Genomic DNA, 14,130 nt, shown 5'->3' on the forward strand with positions numbered 1-14,130 from the left:
GAATGGCATAATAGAAAATACTTTATTGTTAATATTGTTATAGATGTGACAGCTGGGATATAATAAGTCAAATTACCTACTTAACTTTCAATTATTCATTTCTTTCAATTTCTCACATTTTATATTAACTAACTCCAGAATTAAGAAATTTAACTATTTTTGTAAGTATAATAATTACTCTGATTACATAATTTACCTACAATTCTTATTCTTTATTTTTTTACATAGCTCAGATATTTGCATTATCTAACTTCAAATTATAATTTTTATTACATTCATCCCAATTTGAATTACTTAAAGCTTTTTAATGATCATCTGAATTAATTTAATATCAATTTCAACTATTTCAGTTACTTGAATTCCAGTTTTAATTTTTTCGATTATTTTAGATTGAACATTTTTTGAAAGTTCGTATTAAAATATATTTCGTTTCAGACAGGAAACTTTAAACTCCATTTTTTCTAATTTCTTTCAACTGCATTAAAGAATGGTTCAACTGGAAAATTACGACGATCATATTGAAGGCATAACTACCTAAGGGGTAATAATTTGTTACTTGCCGGTTTTGCGTCATCGTTGACTTCCATCCGTGAACCATGTAATCGACGAAAAAGCGGATAATGAATGCTATATATCAAAGGTAAGGGGTATATTTGTTGGACAAAGGTCACTTCAAAGGCTAAACACCAGCTTTGGAAGGTTATAGACAAATCTAATCCAAGAGGAAGTTCTTGGATTTTCCCTGTCTCTAAATCCCATGAGATTTTTCGTTAAAGATACGTACGTATATGAGAGAAACGGATGACATCAGGGAGTATTTAAAGTGTGTCTCTTAACCGGATAGCGGATTTCTTCGTTTCCTTCCGGTGCGTGTGCTGCGCGTAAATCTCAATAACAATGATTTATGGCGGTAATCATATCAAGAATCGAGTTTAATGAGCTCAAACGTCAGAACAGAGAGATCTTAATGAGGTCCCGTTTGAAAAGATCTAATATCGCGGGGGATAATACTCGTTTCTTCTGTTGCGTATTATTCTAATGCAGTGTTTCTCAACTGAACTTAACTACTGAACGAAATGAATTGTTTTTATCATTGACAAGTAAATCCATGATCATTTTCAGCCTTTGAGTTAAATTTGTTTGCCTATGAGCAATTCTAAGTTACTATGATCCAACCTGAGTAATAAATGGAAATTATTTCAAATTATTGTCTATGTACTGCTGCGAACTATTTATGTAGTGTGAACTATCTTGGACTCCTCTGATACAATAAACATTACTTTAAATGATTTCTCAACTCCTTTAGACTGTTATCAGTTTTGTTTAGCTTTATGAAAACCTGTTAACGGTACATATTCACAGAAAATAACAACGTTCGGATGAATAACGGTAACAGTATAACAGATCTGAGAGTCAAAATTTGGGAGACACTGCTTCAATGGTTTTCCGTTAAAGTGCCTTACCGCGATGCAACTTTATCGTGTACGCGTCCCTTAAATTTACGACTCCCGCACGGCATAAACATCCTGCCATTATGCGAGGCACGTTCGAGTAATCCCGCTTGCCAGTATTCAGGCATTGTATTCCCTTATCGAGGGGGTATCTAATAAACTATCTAATTTCGCACGAACTTGACACTTTTTCTCGGCAACGGAATATATGCTCGTGCCACGTGGTAGTACTTGTACTCCGTTCTATTCGCAATTTATACTATACATACAATCTCAAAAGCTTAGAATATAGAGAGGTAAAAAAAAAAGGAGAAAATAACTCTTTACGGAAGCAATTAAAATTGGTCTATATGTAATTATTGCAAAAAGCCAGGGGCCAGTGAAGTTTTTATGTACTATATATACAACTATACTAAAATATTCTTTACCTTTTAAGACGATTTTATGAAGGATAACTATTTTCACTCTTTGATCCAAAGTAAACTTCAAAGTTCCAAAGTAAATGTGATTTTTTAAGAAAAACGTATAAATTCGATTTACCTATTTTTTGCTTGAGTATTTACAGAAATATTATTGTAGTATATGAAAAAATGAAAGCTCTTAAAGACTAAAGCCCGAAGATATCGGCACTTTACCTCCTCAATTTCGACTTTAAAATAGGGTGGATTTGTTAGATTCATCGAAGAGTAAATATTTTCTTGGATACTGGGACAAGCGAAGAGAAATATTGAGAAAAAGATTTCAGTATGTTTCAGAACCACGATTTGTTGTTGTTATTTATTTATATAATGCATTATTTGATGAATCATCCCAAATAGCACAGAGACATCTTAAAAACGTCTTAAAAACATCCAGTAAAGTCCTAAAAATGTCCAAAAGACATCTCTGAGACGTCCGATGTTACAAATCAGTATGGCTTTAGGACGTCTTAAGAAACATTTATAAGACGTTTTAGAGACGTCCAAATTACGTATATAAGACTTTCAGACAAAAATTAAGCGTTTTTAGGACGTCCAAAAGCGTAAGTCTTTAGGACTTACGTAAAGCTAAACTATGTCGTAAGACGTTCAGACATAAAATGAATAGACGTCTTCAAGACGTCGTGTGCTATCTGGGATATTACTACGTTATATTTCTCCGGTGATGTACGTACTTACACTAATTTTGATAGGGAATAGGAAATTAATATACGAGGTGGTTCCCCAAAGGTAGCAACTTGAATATCTCCCTCAGTTGTAATGGTATAAAAAATATTTTGTATGCCATTTGTATGTTATTAAAAGACCAATACATTACAAAAAATTGTATCAAGGTCTTTTATTCGGAGATTGCAAGGTTATCGATGTTTTTTGCATATAGCTGTGTATATTTTTCCTCTCATATGATAGCTCATATAGTAAAATGCATTCAGCAACGTATAATAACATCACTTTCAAGTAATCTTCAACACCTAAAATTAAAATTAAACGTGAAATTTATTTCCATCAAGATCACAGAACTTACCAGCGCGCGGCGGGCCAGAACCTGTGAATGTACATAAAAAACATCTTTCCAGAAGCTTTGATCACTATTACATTTGTCAATCATCTATCAGTTATTTGCTGTTTAGTTACCATATTAAGTGTTCAAAATGATGTTCCTTCATATACAGTGAATAGGGGTATGTTTATCAAACTAATTTATCTAGTTGTAACATAAAAATTGCGTTCTTTGAGTTATGTCACTTTTGAAGTCCGTGTGCGGCATGGTACGTGAATTGGACTACAGAATAAAATGTGCGTATCTTATAGATATATGCTATTGCATAGCAGTATATGGTGGGAATAGGGAATTGTTGATGCACATTTTCTAACGTGTATCCTACACCTGTTTAAAAATAAAAAATGAATTGGAAAATGACATACCTGAGCATATTGGCACATAGTTTGAATTCAAGTGAGTTTGTATTGCTTACAAAGCTACTACCCAAAGAGATAAATGAAAGAGAAGAGTCTAAACGTAGCAAAGATGGTAGGAGTCATGGTTCATAGCTATCGAAATTGCGTTTCGCAATACCTGTATTTAGTAATGTGTTCTTCAACGCGAAAGATCGACCGATTGCAATTTTAAGACACGGAAGGCAATCAGATTTGAACGAGACCTTTTGGAGTCTCGCGCGAAAGTGTTGAGCAAACTGCACATGTGTGCTTGAGTGTCGCTAGGAGCTCGTTATCTCGGACAACTTGCTCGCGAAACTCGAATAATCCATATTCCGACACTCCGGCAAAAAAATGACACACTATAGTTTTACTAATTCATTTGACATGACAGTCTGAATTTAGGAATTGAGTGATTTGCTATTATTATTTATATTTCAAATTTCTTATGAAATGTGTTATTACTTTATCGTACAAAATTTCATTGATAATTCCTTTTATGCTTAATAATCCAAAACCGATTGCTGAAACTCAGTTTTGTTTTATGTATAGGTATTAATAAAGACACATCGAAAAACTATGTGTATAAAGAAAAAATAACTTTACAATGTTTAACAAATGAAAATTAATAAAATTGTAGTGTGCTTTCCTTTTGTCGCGAAGTGTAACAAAAAAGAGACAGTATCTACTGTATCGGTTGGTAAGTTGGCACACAGACGAAATGCTCATCTAATTTATTGTAGCGAGCCAGCCTACTGGCCACAATCATAGTCAGGGCACATGAATTTTCGTTATTTGACTGAATCGGTTACATTCATTAATCGATGCCTGTACAAGCGACGAAGATGGGTTTAGTTACCGTCCTAATTGCCAATTTACCAGTTATATACAATAGCTAGCTTTTTGCTAACATTTTGTTAGTCATTAGGAATTTTCTTGATAAGAACTTTGTAACAGTTTCGTCCAAAATAACTTATACATTATCACATTTTTCATTCCAAAGTACAAAATCGTACAGAACCACTATTTAGACCTCATCTAATTGTATGTAAGTAGTAAGACAACATTATTAAGAACTGCATTTTTCATTTAGCACTTTCCATTCTTCGATTTTAATCTTGCAGAGTACTGAATCTTTTACTTCAATTTTATTGTGCCTAAATTTAATTGTAATATTATTAAAATATATTGCACATATATTTTAAAAGTGACACAACCTCAAAAACTCGAATTTTGATTTACAACCATGAAACAGTTTGATAAATACCTACATCTCTGTTCATCATAAAATTTACACTAATTAAACTTCGAAATTGTAAAGTTGATTTAAAAAACTCTTTAAATGTAAACTACAAATTATTTAACCGATCTCAACAAAATCATTTTTTGAAAGTAATGAGTAACTATAGTAGAACCTCGATTAACCAAACTTCGAATATTAAAAACTCTTCTTACTTAGGGTTATAACTGTTGTCACTTTTGAAATACACGCGCCATATTATATTGCTAAAACATAATCGATCTACGTTTCTAATTCGGGTTTCCAACATATGTATTTCAATCATAATTTGCTTCCAGAAGTTCCGACGGAATCGTTACAATTATCAATTCGTTATAGCTACTTTATTGAAAAATTTCGGTAACATTATGTCGCGTCCCCGCGTGCAACAACGATTAACAGAGACTTCGTTTCGAAAGGCAGACTTGTGAAGCATTAACGAGCAAACGATTTGCGGCGGACATGTGTGGTAGAGGTAACCGAGGCTAATTTGATCTTTGTAGGATGCGAATGAAATTTACGGTGCTCTATAGACAAACAATATAGGTAGGTATACGTGTGTTGTCCGGAACGCGGCCTTAAGGTAAGAACCCTCGGCTCAGCTGAAGCACATGTTCGCTGCATGACGATCGGACGATCCGACCTCGCGTTCGCTCGATAATTCTGCTCTTATGCAAATCGCCTGCACTATGGCAAGATGAGCGGCGTTGGTAAGGTCATCGCGGGGATGTTAGCTCGCGAACAGAATCGAACTCACCCTTTCGTTCAAACTATCAGAGTAAATAGGATTAACCTTCGTAAAAGTTACAAACCCAGAATCTTGTCTTTTAATCTTTGACACTGCGTGTATAATTTTGAATAATGTTGCGAAATAAAGTCACATTTTGTACTACATACTACATTACAATACAATTTCCATTGTGTAAAAATCATGGAATAAGATACACATATAATCAAAATTAGTGATTATGTAAAAAAGAAAACGTTTTGTCTTAAAATATTGATGTAAAGTAAAGATTAAATAAAAATATTTAACTTAATAGAAGCAATAAATAAAAAAATAGGATCTTAAACTTTCAACTGGAAAATTACTCCATGCGCTAAATATAAATGTCATGTAATATGAAATTATAACATAAAACACGATAACTTTATGTCTCCAAGTTTAAATAAAGGGCAAGACGAGATACGTAATGTTTGTATTATCTATAATCTATTGATATTGTGCTTTTGTATGGCAAACTAACATCATATGGATGGTCAATACATCGTGTACGTCAATTAAAAAATGATCTTAACACTATGACGATCGCTTGACGGCAGATTGGCGTTATTTTAAGTGATTTTAGAAACTAGCCGCTGTCAATGTGTTAATGAACATTGGTCCTCCTGAACCATTCGATTTTATACTTTTAGATTTCATCGCACTTATAAAGCATCGCGTGTGAAGGAATTAGGCAATATCACGACGGAATTTAATCTGCAACAAATTTAATAACAAGTATATGGATATTAAACTTGCATCACGTTTCATATTTCAATTACAATTCCTTAATAAAACTTGTATAACTTTTTAGTTTCGTGTAATTCTAGTCTTACTTTTACTGACAGAATACGTTGACGAAGTTTGAACAGAAAACTTGAAGGTACTATCGCTACACGTGTTAGGTAGCGATTACATATTGCATATACAGTGCATATTTATTGCATATGAAGTGTCGTTTTCATAAAATTTGAAATAGGTGGAACGATACAAATAAATCGAAACAAAATTTATGTCATTAAGGAATTATTATTTGACATCAAGAATGACCGAGATATTCGAGCACAGTAGTACTTGTTATATCTGCACATCCAAAATCCAAATAGCCTAAAACCACTGTTATTCGAACAAAATATCTTCTAACAACTTCCTGTTTTTCTGTTACAAATATGTAGTACATATTTATAGACAACACATATGGGATGTCTCAAATAACAGTGTTATTTCTGAAACCACTGCAGATATCGACTTAAATTCCTTTTAACTCAAATAATTCAGAGGGGCTAATTTTTTAGGATGTAAAACATTTGAGGAATGATTTTCTAGTGGATGAAAAGGATTGCGCCTCTATTTTAATGACACGGCAATAATTAATTTTCCAATATTTATACAGCTATTGTTCAAGTTAACAACATCTACTTGAAACTTTTTCTTATTTTACATAGCTAAAAAGTTAAAGCGAAAAATACGTTTCGCAAGAGTAGCTTAAAAGAGGATAGAAAGACATCGAAGTAAACATTACATACGACTGAAACTTATTTTATTAAATGATCGAAATGTTGGCCATTCATTTCTAACCATTTATTTATTCTGTTTATGATGATTTTACATACTTCTGATAACATTCTTGGTGATGTCAAGTCACAAGTGTTTTTTTATTCTTTTCTTCATGTCTTGTGTCTTGATCTAGTGCTTAGTGACTATTATCTTTTGAAACATATAACCATTTTTTTAAATAAATAAAGTGTCTCGAAACAAAGGAGATGTAAAAGAAGCATCCATAAATGTTTAAAACTCTAGAACTAATTATTTTTACGAATTTGAAGTAATAAAATTAATTGATCATAGAAAACAGTCGTGTTGTGATTTGTGGATCGATCCTAATAACTCTATACCTTGGTTCTATTCAAATATGTATTTATTATGAAATATAAAATAAATGGAAAACAAAACTTGTACTCGCTCCTATAGCCTTTTCATGGCCATCATATCACACTTCTACACTCACACACCTTTCTTATCAGGGCCGTAATGCAGGCATGCTGGACCCACATTATACATATCAAGTTGTTTTGATTAAATACATATGTGCTGTTTTGAGTAAATCACATCTATTTAAAGTTCTAACCTCATTTTAAACACTAACCTCATTGAATTATCTACACTGAAAATTGGTTAAAATTCTATGGTCTTCTTAGAAAGATAGAATAAGAAGGTATCGTCACAGTGTATCGAAACGAGTATCCAAATTCCGCGAGTTATGTATACGTATAAGCTTGAGAAGTAGAATCAACCGCGATGCTCGTCGTTAATTAGACGAATGCGAACTTAATGAAATCCCAACGGACCATGTAACCATTTAATTATGCGAAATCGGGTCAGAGCGGCTGTGACTGAGCGATTCTCACTGTATTTCAAACGGCGGAAGAGGGTTGTCGTGTGTCGTTAGGAAGAGAGATTTATGAGCGTACCTAATTAAGATGCACGCTGATTAATATATGTATGTACAACGCAGAGCGACGTAACACGATTATTCAATAACTATAATTACTAAATAATTATAGCAGCCTGTTGGCGAACGTTTGCATCTATGACAAGTAATACTTAAGTAGAAGAGAAAAAAAATAAAAAATTTAGAAAATTAAACATGATCAAATAGGTATTTAATGGGCTGAGAAAGGAAGCAAATCTAAGCGTAATAGGTAACAGCGGATGTTGCGCATTTGAGATGATGATCCTCGAAGTGCGAAGAGTTACATTTTATTGATGCTAATGATTTCTTCGTTCAGGATACTAGGTCAAGGATGTGCATGACTTTCACAGAAGGCGTTCAGTTTAGATGCACTAGGTGAACGCATATCGGTGAGCTTTCGTTCGTCAGACCACCTCTCTACTACTTCAATGAGATTATTATGCAGAGCGTACTGTAATGAAAACCACAACCACGTGAGAAATGATTCTATATCGAAAGATAAACTGAAAGTACATATAGAACGAAATTTTTTTATACTTGAAACTTAGTTTGTGTAGAAATCGTAACTGTGAAATGCAATTAAACTATGTGTGATAGAAAAATCGAGAAAACTAAAATTTGATAACAATAAGGAAATAAACCAAAGAACTTTTTACCTAACCCAGACCTATAACCAAATGAAAATTGTAATGAACTGAATTTTAACAGAACTACACATTTTCAATTTACTGTAGAAATCTATATACATAGAATGATTTATAAAGTTTCGAATAACGACACATCTGTCTGCTTCCAGCTTCTTTTTGATAGTGGTTTTTTTTCTTTTCTTCTCGGTCTTTCCTTTTCCTTGTTAGAGTACGTTCGATTTTGAACAGCGGCAATATTTTTTTAACAAACTTCAATATTAATTTCATTAAAAAGATACGCAGCAGCGATCTACTCATGTACTTGACGTTGACACGCTGCCGTGTCTCTGGATAACACCTTTGAAATTGCAAACGCTAACATGTGCGATGCTTCGACGAAATTTCTTTATATCACCACTTACAGTTAATAGAATACTACTCTACCGACTTAACTGTTTGAGTCCTGTGGAATTTTGTATAAATCCAAGCGAAAAGTTTCACGCAGCCCGATTGCGCTTCTTTTGTTTCACATCGGAAAAGATGTGCGATTATACAGCTTTATACTGCTTTTGTAAAACCAAAGAAGTGCAATCGCACTGTGTAGAACTCAAACCGTTAAATACAAAAAAGAAAGTAAAAGATTTTTCTAAATATTTTGACATAAATATTTTTAACATTTCTATATTTTTAATTAGTTAAGTAAATTTTTTAATTTTCCATTTTCAATCATACAGGTTTATGAAAGTGTTCCAATACTAGTCTAAAACAGTTTTAATTTTTTAATTATTCTAGCTTTGTGAAAAGAAGTTGTACATAGATTAATCTTCCTGGAGTCATCTTCAAGAGCGAATCTGCTACACTCAGATCCCTAAGTTGAATTTCTACAAAGATATTTCTATGCTAGGAAGCAGACGAGAAAGTGAATATAATTCTCTAAATAAATGTAAAAGTTCAAACGGTTCTAGTTTCCATAACAACTTCTTTTTCGCGATCAAAATTACCATGTATTTAAAGATTGAAGTTTTGCATTTCTGAAAGCCTCTATAAAAGTACGTGGGATTTTCTGTTGCTGAGTTACTTTACTATCAGTGTAGTGTATATTACCAACATAATAATATTCAAAATACATTACCGAGAGTTAATACGGTCGAACACATACAAGGTGCAAGTCTAACTGCTTGAACCCGTCACGCTGAACAGAGACGATTAAAACTTCGTGCTGCACCCTTTTGCTTTTTGTACTTATACCAATTAAGATCGAAGTTAATTTACATTCTGGATATTTTGATACCAGTAGCATATTTCATTTGACTTGGAATACCTCAGCAATAAAATATTGTATATTAACTTTTATGAGAGTTTTTACAAATGCGAGATTTCGATCTTTGAATAGATGGTAGTTTTGATTGGAACAAAATTTTTAATATTTGATTATTTTTACGTACATTCCTACTTGTGTATTTCCTGGCATTAACTAACCTGGCATTACACATAATGCTTGTCATATTTATGATACTGTTGAAGGGTTAATGAAACTGGTGCTGTAGAATTTTTACAATTTTTTCAAGAAAAATTATCTTCACTTTCTATTTCCTAGCGTAAAAACCTCTTCTTAAAAATCGAATTTAGGGATGTGAAAGTACAGGATTGTGTAGGAATAAATTTATATGTAACTTAAAAGTTGTCGTATGTATATACGAATATAATTTCGTGCGATTTGATGACTCGTTACTGAATAATCCGTTTTCGCATTTTGACACCCCCAACCTTCTTGGTTGTGTCCCTTTCCTTATATTACTACCCAAGCTGGGTTCTTATTTCGAGACCCCATTGACCTGATCTCCCTTGGAAAAATACGTGTCCCTTCTAATGGGTAGGGTGTTGAGGTCTGAAATAATCTGGGGCTATTAAAATTCTCCTGCAATGCCTTTTTCCATTTAGTTAAAGTAATTAAGAAATTGGCAATGCTACAGTTTAATGTTTGCATACTTTCGTAAGCCAATGTAGGTTAAAGTTATACTAAAAAGTTATTTCTGAAGAAACTATAAGACGGTTTCTTTGTTTTGCAATGATGATGTATGTTCATCTTCAGATCTCAGTTTATTTGATAGTCGACATAAAAATTTCTTAGGAGTAACAGTTAAGTACTACTTAACGATCAGGTTTAAACGTTTGATATACTTATTGTACGCAATCACTGAACGATGATAACTCGTAAAAAGTAGTTTGTGCATAATGCCTGTGTGAAAGTAGATATCGTCAAAATTGTAGGTCACTTATGCGACATTAATTACCTTTGTGACTGAGCAGTGAAGTAAACTGACTCTTAAATCGTTTTCATTATTCTTCAAATTGAGAAATAACATTCATGGAAAAAAATAAAACTTGACAAAGATTGCATATTTGTAGAGTTTTAATTGACTATTACTGAATTAGATAGTTTATCAAGGATGAAGAATTTGTTGGCTTTTAAGTGTAAGTAAATAGGGGAGAGATGGCATAAATGGGACATTGTAATTAGGTATCTTACAATAATGAACCTTCCAAGGATGAAATTGTATGTGCCACATTATGACATGCTCAACCATATCTAATTTGATGCAACTGCCAGTTCGTAAAGAAGGGCGACAGAAGATTATGTAATTTTTTTTAGGTCAAACTAACATTTTTCATATTGTTTCGAATTGTCTTGTGAAGTATTGTTACGTTTGATTCATTTCTTAATTATCACATTTGGTCAGATGTTTCTCGAAGAATTATAACATAAAATGTTTTCTATTCTTTCTTCAATGTGACAAGTAAACAAGTTCAATTTTCGATACAGCTGTTTTATTTATGAATGAGACACACGGGAAATTTTATGATTATTACGTTACTATTATCTAAACTGTATTGTCGTTTTCAATTGTATTATGGTTGTTTTTTATTTAACTATAATTATTTTCTGTTTTTTAATCTTACAAATATTTTTTATTTTTCAAATATATAGGTTTAACATAAAACTTACAATTACTACCGTAATATTGTGATATTTATATGATCTAAAAAAAAATCAATAATATAATTATAATGTCTAAGGTTGCGGTTAAAGTGAATGCGTTTTTTGACGAACTGATATCCATCCTAACGATTATGTCTGAACTTGTTTCACTCGTACAATAAGGATGCACATGAACAATATTTTGACGTATGATCTCGTTGCAATCATATGAAGACCCCAGGGGAAGAACTTGATAAGTCACATTTTCGTAATTTTATAGGAGACCGATTTCAAACTTCGGAACGTTCTAAATCAATCTCATATTTATAAAATTGTTTTAATATTTCATTTTTGGTTTATACAGGAATTTTTTGACGATATTGCAAATTTGACACCGTAGCTTAATGCACTAAGTACTGTAATAATCTTTTATTCAAACCACTCATACAGAACAGTAAAATTACTACTTAAAATAGAGCACTTTATCTTCAAAATATCAAATAAAAGTAGGAAAAATCATGTAACTGAAGTCTATAAAAGATGTTAAGCAGTTGAAATGAAATAGCAATACTAATAATGCGAAAATATTAATAATAAATTTTAGTATCACGAATATTGCGTTATACAGCAAGATTCTACAGAAGTTTCTTGAAAAGGTCCTAGTCTTTAGCTACTAGACTACAAAACACTTTTAAATCGTGTAAATTTTTAAATTTCTCGTGGACTTATGTCATTCGCCTGTTTTTCACGGACTTGTCAAGTTATTTCCCTGTACACGTTTTTAGAAAATGCTTATATCTCGGAATCTATAAAACATTCTCCCCTTTCGCTGTAGATAATTAAAATATTCCATCATAGCCACCAAATGACATCAAAAACAGAAAATCGGAAAAAATGAACTTGTAAAGTTTGTTGTGCCCCACGAGGCGATTCGCAAGACACGGTACGGTATTTGGTCCTTGGTTTTGTGAGCGGTTAAAGGATTAGAATCCAGAAGGCGATTTCAACAAATCTTCGTTTATCAAATTAAGTGTCTGAAAGGTTAGCGAGCACACAAGTGGTCGCTTCGACCTTTCGTCGTTCCAGGTCGCCTTCGACCTCCTCGATTTCACCTATATCGAATTCTGTTTTCGCGTCGCTGTTAGGTCACATATTACCATATATGGTCCTGTTAGCAACATCGTCAATGATTGAGATGTCGATGCTGATTTCGCACAAGGTGCTTGCACGCGCCTATCCAGAACGTTCTTGGATTGACGTACCTATGTTACAGATGGACGTTGTTAGGCACAGCATCCCTCCCCTCTTTGAGAGGAAAAGCCATGGGGTTTCCGTGATACTTGTCCCAAACTTGGTGCCGTGTGACCCTCTTATTTCTTATACGTACGTGGTTATAATATTATATGTATATGAGTAGTTTGGTGGTTTTGTCTAGTTTCGCTTGAATATTGTTAGTGAAGGTTTTATAAAAGTTTTGCCACTTAGATGTACTGGGTGTTATACATTGTGCTATGACGTCGTACAACGTTCCTTGAAGTGTTTCTTCGCGCCGATAAATATGAGTAATATTTAGATGTAATACGAGTCCTGATAAATTTGTAGATCGCCTAATATTCTCGAAAATATATGCTTGGATGGTGTTGAAATTCTCTTATCGTAAAGTCTTTTTCGATAGGTGTCCCTTGGCTGTGTGTTTTTCTTCGAGTCTCTCTTCGCGGAACGTCGACACATTATCGTGGTTGTATGATTAGTTTCTCTATACGTAAGTTGTTTGTTCGGTCTTTGTCGTGTTGGACTGAGTAAGGTGCTATGGGTATACGGATCTCGACTACGCTATGGGCTTTTATTCTGTCGTTGGATGTGGCACAGTTTAGTTTGCGTACCCTTCAGCGCCTTAGTGATGAATGTGTCAGTGAAAATGGATACCAGGATGTCCGAATTTGAGTTGTTTGATTGCACACGGGAGGAAGTCGTTGCATATTGGGTATGTACCCCCCCTCCCGCCGCCCCTTTCTGTTGTATAGTAACGTCGTGCGCTTTGTAGTCGAATGTGTGATGACGTAAACAAAAAAATTTTATCTTTTTTTATATTTTCGTTTTGTACATGTATAGCAGATGGTATATCCCTCCCTCCCGAGGTACATGTCGATTCAGCACCGTAAGGCCGTAAAATCCTTCCGAGCTTTTTGTCGCCGGCACCAGGAGGAGATTGACGAGCGGCTGGAGGTGGCCGACGCGTGGGATTTGCGAGCTTTGTTTAGCATGGAGCCCTTATCCCCGAAAGTATATTGTTGATGGTGAAGAGCGTCGTACCCCCCTTCCCCCGTCGTAGTTGAATAAATATGTAGTGTAGTACATCTTGTTTTTGATTTCTTTTATCCTTTTTGTTATTTTCTAGTTCCTATTCTATGAAGTGATTCAAGCGGTTCGTGTGTACTCTGAGTGATTGTCGTTCCTTGGAGATTGTATAGTTATTGTTTTCGTGCACTTTTTGTATCTTATATGGGCCTATCCATGAAGGTGTTAGTTTCTTTGATCGTCCGCGCCTTAGTGTTTCGCCGCACAGTAGTACTAGGTTGCCTCGTTTGAGTGTTTTGTCTGTGGTTTTCTCGTCATAGTATTCTTTTGATTTTTCCTTGTGA

This window comes from Calliopsis andreniformis, chromosome 12 (assembly GCF_051401765.1).
Source record: "Calliopsis andreniformis isolate RMS-2024a chromosome 12, iyCalAndr_principal, whole genome shotgun sequence".
Classification (NCBI taxonomy): Eukaryota; Metazoa; Arthropoda; class Insecta; order Hymenoptera; family Andrenidae; genus Calliopsis; species Calliopsis andreniformis.